This window comes from Sinohyriopsis cumingii, chromosome 17 (assembly GCF_028554795.1).
Source record: "Sinohyriopsis cumingii isolate HCF-2022 chromosome 17, ASM2855479v2, whole genome shotgun sequence".
Lineage (NCBI taxonomy): Eukaryota > Metazoa > Mollusca > Bivalvia > Unionida > Unionidae > Sinohyriopsis > Sinohyriopsis cumingii.
This window is the reverse complement of record NC_142977.1, coordinates 93,564,754-93,570,753: the sequence shown is the minus strand read 5'-3', so window position 1 is coordinate 93,570,753 and position 6,000 is coordinate 93,564,754.

Below are 6,000 nucleotides of genomic sequence, written 5' to 3'. Positions count from 1 at the left end.
CACCCGCCTTTGTTGCATGAGGTTGCGGGTTTGAACCCCAGCTGAGCCATACCAAAGACTTATAAAACTGGTACTAACAGCTGCCACGCTAGCTGCTCAGCATTAAGACGTTAGTGTTAGGTCAGCCTGGTATCAGGATAATGTGACTGGGTGGGACATCATGCTATATGTTTGTGGCATGATGCCCCAGTGCTAGACATCACTAATAACTGCCACACTGCAGAAATTTTATCACTATGACTGACAAATTGTTAAAGCTACATTAAAATTCCAAAGCACAGACACACATCTCAGAGCTGCAGCACTCAAAATCTACCGATGAAAATACAAGGGCCACAACATTTAATTTCACTGGGGTTTGTTGCCAATGAAATTAAAACTATAGAGTACTGGAAAAGTGGATTGGGAGAGGGGTCCAAACACTAGCAATGTGATACTTGGACCACTAGTCCTAACATGTAAGATGCCATCTCTTGTTAGTTACTATGTGGGGGTGGGAAGTAAGTCCTGCCCTATCCACCAATAACTGGCTGGGTTGATATCTTACTTTATATGACCATTGGTTTCCATCGCGGGGCATTATCTGCTGTGAGATTCAACAAAGTTTATAAGAGATAAACACAGAAAAAAACATCAATAAACTCTTGAATGATTGATAAATTGATGTTCCATTATTTCCATAACAAGTGTATGATATTTTGTCCAAATTGTAAATTGTATTTCCTCAATTCGGACATATCCTTCATAACACAAGAATGATCATAGTAATGGTGGCCTCACCATCAAATCTATCAGCTGCCCATCTTATAACACTGGTTTGAACATCATAATGTTGGCCTTCACTATGGAACGTATCAGTATTACTATGACTACTTACAACAAAAACAACAACATATTACATATACATGTACTATCATTCAGTATTATTGTGACTACCTACAGCAACAACATATTACATATACTATCATTCAGTATTATTATGACTACCTACAACAAAAACAACATATTACATATACTATCATTCAGTATTATTATGACTACCTACAACAAAAACCACAACATATTACATATACTATCATTCAGTATTATTATGACTACCTACAACAAAAACAACATATTACATATACTATCATTCAGTATTATTATGACTACCTACAGCAACAACATATTACATATACTATCATTCAGTATTATTATGACTACCTACAACAAAAACAACAACATATTACATATACTATCATTCAGTATTATTATGACTACCTAAAACAACAACATATTACATATACTATCATTCAGTATTATTATGACTACCTACAGCAACAACATATTACATATACTATCATTCAGTATTATTATGACTACCTATGACAAAAACAACATATTACACATACTATCATTCAGTATTATTATGACTACCTACAGCAACAACATATTACATATGCTATCATTCAGTATTATTATGACATCCTACAACAAAAACAACATATTACATATACTATCATTCAGTATTATTATGACTACCTACAGCAACAACATATTACATATACTATCATTCAGTATTATTATGACTACCTACAGCAACAACATATTACATATACTATCATTCAGTATTATTATGACTACCTACAGCAACAACATATTACATATACTATCATTCAGTATTATTATGACTACCTACGACAAAAACAACATATTACATATACTATCATTCAGTATTATTATGACTACCTACAGCAACAACATATTACATATACTATCATTCAGTATTATTATGACATCCTACAACAAAAACAACATATTACATATACTATCGTTCAGTATTATTATGACTACCTACAACAACAACATATTACATATACTATCATTCAGTATTATTATGACTACCTACAGCAATAACATATTACATATACTATCATTCAGTATTATTATGACTACCTACAACAAAAACAACAACATGTTACATATACTATCATTCAGTACTATTATGACCACCTACAACAAAAACAACAACATATTACATATACTATCATTCAGTATCATTATGACTACCTACAACAAAAACAACAACATGTTACATATACTATCATTCAGTACTATTATGACCACCTACAACAAAAACAACAACATATTACATATACTATCATTCAGTATTATTATGACTACCTACAACAACAACAACAACATATTACATATACTATTATTTATAAATTATAGTTTCGTTAGAGTTGTTTAGTTAATAATATTTTAAGTAGAAAATTTGTTATAAGTATTAAGTTCACACTGTAAGATGAATCTTGTATCATGGGCATTGATTCATCCATAAAGTTTCAGTGTTGAGATGTATTATAGTTCAGGTAAACATCATGTGACCTAACTAGAGGATAACTAAATTGTCTTTACTATAAAACAATTTTGGTCTTGGTTTGAAATACTGAATTCTTACTAAAATTAAAGCATTTGGCAATTTTAGCTCATTGAATATTTAATTATTTGAATCATTAAACACATTTGCTATCATTAATTTATTCAATATTTAATTATTTAAGTCATTAAACACATTTGCTATCATTAATTTATTCAATATTTAATTATTTACATCATATTCTAAAAGACAGAAATTCCCAAAGTGTCTCAAGTAGGTCAACTTTTAAGGACTATAATAATTTTATGTGTAATTTGTGCTTTGAATGTATTATTTTACATGAGTAATTTCCTATGTAGAGTGGTTTTTGATTTAATTTAAAAAATATGGTGTAGCTGAACACCAGCTTTGAATTTTGCCTTCCTTACAGCTCAAAACTGGTATCGGGGACCCTGAGTGGCCGAGTGGTCTAAAGTGCTCAACATTACAGATCATTGCCATCTCACCTCTGTCTGCATGGGTTCCAGTTTTGGGCTCAGCCAATATGGGTATGTGAGAAAACTTGCCAATAGCTTCTCGTGGGTTGGTGGTTCTTCCTGGGGTTTTCCCTGGTTAATCCTCCACCATTTATAATGGCCATCATGTATAGCCTATCTTGTGCCAAAAAATGGTGTTAAACTCTACAACAACAACAACAAAACTGGTATCCTCTTACACCTGAGCAATGTAACCATTGGGCATTGTAATGAGTGACACCTCTGTAAGGGAGGACAGAAAGCTGTATCTCTCTTTTGGTCTGAGAATTGTCCCACCAATAAATTGGAAATGGTAATTTATAATTAAATGATTATTGGTTGGAAAGGTCATTCTAAGAATTTATGAAAATGTCTGCATACCAGCCAGTCTGATTAAAATTAGGTCTCTGCTGTCTAACAATGAAGATCTGATTTTAATCAGATTGGCATAATAGCTCTACCTTTAGTTTCAATGTGATTATCGTGTGTGTTGATTCTCAAGGGTGTTGAAGCATGGACTTACTTTTTAAACCTGAGTCCTGTCTGCGGCGGTTCGTGTCTAAGATTCAGCCAATGTGGGTATGTGAGAAAGCTTGCCAGTAGCTTCTCTAGGGTCGGTGGTTCTTTCCGGGGTTTCCTGGGTTCTTCCTCCACCATTAATACTGGCCACCATGTATAGCCTATTGTGTGCTGAAAAATGGCGTTAAACCCAACAACAACAACAACAACAACAATAAACCTGAGTCTAGAAAAAATAATAGTTTTGCTAGGAGAAAATAGTTTTATACGCATTATTTTTTATGTCAAAGATCAAGCCATCCATTTGCCTGCCTCTGTATGTGTGTGTGTGTGTTTGTGTGTGTGTGTTTGTGTGTGTGTGTGTGAGAGAGAGAGAGAGAGAGAGAGAGAGAGAGAGAGAGATTTGAACTTTTAATGTAGTGTTTAACAATTTTCCAGTTGTATCACTACGAGGTGAGCAGTGTGGCAATTTATAGTGATGTCTAGCAGTGGGGCTCAGAAATGCTTGCATCATGTCCCACCCAGTCACACACAAAAGTTTTGTAAAATTAAACAAATTAATAATTAATTGCCTTAGAATATGAAATGAAAATTAAAACAACTTACAGTATTATGAATTAAATCCCAGATACATGTAGTTTGAAAAGATGCAAAATAAGGACCAGGATGAGGGTCATCTTAATGGTAATGTCCATCCAACTATAATCTGTTGCTAGAAAATTCTAAGGTCAGAATCAAGGCTGTATCTAGAATTCAAACTTAGCAAACATTTTTACCCTACATGACATTAGGCATGTTGGCCCAAACTACTATCTTCAATTTTGGACAAAGGTCATTCATGCAATACAAATTAAATATACATTACATATAATCATTGGCAAAAGCAGACATACAATACATAGAGAAAAAAGAAAGATTTATACAATAAAGTTTTCTTTTACACAGTAATCAATATGCATACAATGCTAAAACAATTAAAATTATATAGAAAAAAAATGTCTTATAAATAACATAAAATATACATTAAGCAATATATTACTTCTGTACACATGACAGTGCATCTGGCCAGTATCTTTGAGCCAATGGTTCTTTTAATGTTGACACTGTAATACAAATTGTAAATCAAAGCAAGTGATTTTTACAATAAAAATAAATAAATAAATAGATAATTGTCGCATCTACTATTATACATTATTTTAAAAAAAATTCTACATATGAGAGGTCAAAATGAATCAACACTGTATGAACTTGATCAGGCAGTGTAGGACACACGGTACTAATTATACGGAAGAACTGTGAACCAGTCTAGAAATGGGTGAAGAAATAATAGAGTATTTACAGGTTTGGTGGTCCATAATTGGTTAATAATGAAAATTAAAATTTTAGGAAAAATATCTTTTGAGAGCCTATCCTATATGTAATGTAAAAAAAATATTGACAAATTTCTACTGATGCAATTATAGCATTTTTACAGGCTTGACTCAGGAGTACTCAATACTGAAAGTAGCACCTGATTCATTTGGTGTAGAATCAATAACACGTGTTTCATGCACATGTATGTAAACAAATTGCCGCGGGTCATATGGTGTTCTCCACACATAAGCTTGCACCAAGGTTAGATGTGCACGAAAAATTATAGGTGTCATTATCAGCACCCACAAATTTTAAGTTATTGAATTTTGAATATGACAGTGTTTCCATATGTTTACCATTGGAGTGGAATTAGTACCGTGAGTCCTATATGTGACCTATACCATAATAGGAGCTTGTTGTTTCCATGGTTACCACGTGCATCCAGGGTATCAATTTGGTGGTTTTTACATATGACAATCATAATGGAGTCTTTTTATCATGGTTTACATGTGATTTTGGAGAAAAATTCTATACAAAAGACAGATGGGGATGGTTTTATACACTGGAGAGTGGAAGTAGATAGCTCAGGCCATAGGAAAAAGAGCATAGTATGGCCTGATGGCAGAATTTCATATGATGGTACCCATAGATTGGCCTGTATGGCTAAATACCATTTAACACATGCAATAATTCCCCAAAATGGGGTGGGGTGGGGTGGGGTAGATTTTATATGTAAGCCACTTATGTCACAATCACTTATGTATCAGCACTGATCATTTAACTTTAGAGACACACTCAGCAGATCAAAGCAGAGAACATTGTAAAAATAAGGACTGTGCACAAAACTGCACATGCTGCATTGCCTCAACCTGTAAATTGAATTATTATATGTCAGGTCACATTGAATATCAATTATACCGGTCTTATTTCTTATCCTAGAATTAAACTCCTTGACACCTATGTTCAGCATGTTTCTCATATTGGTACATTACATTTTTGGGCAAACAGTATTGTAACTTTTCTGCATTCCTTTTGCTGAGGGAGCAGGGAGGGATATTTTCACTTAAAATAATAGTTTTCAACCTTCATTCCCAATATAAGTCTGTAAAAGTCCTATCTGTATTGCATTCTTTACACAGGCAGTTTTTCTTCCCCAACCTCTCTTCATACAGTTGAAACATTCTTGATGTATAACTGCATGGTGAACATACTGCTCTCTCCCACCAAACCAGATCTCTTTTTTCTTCATGT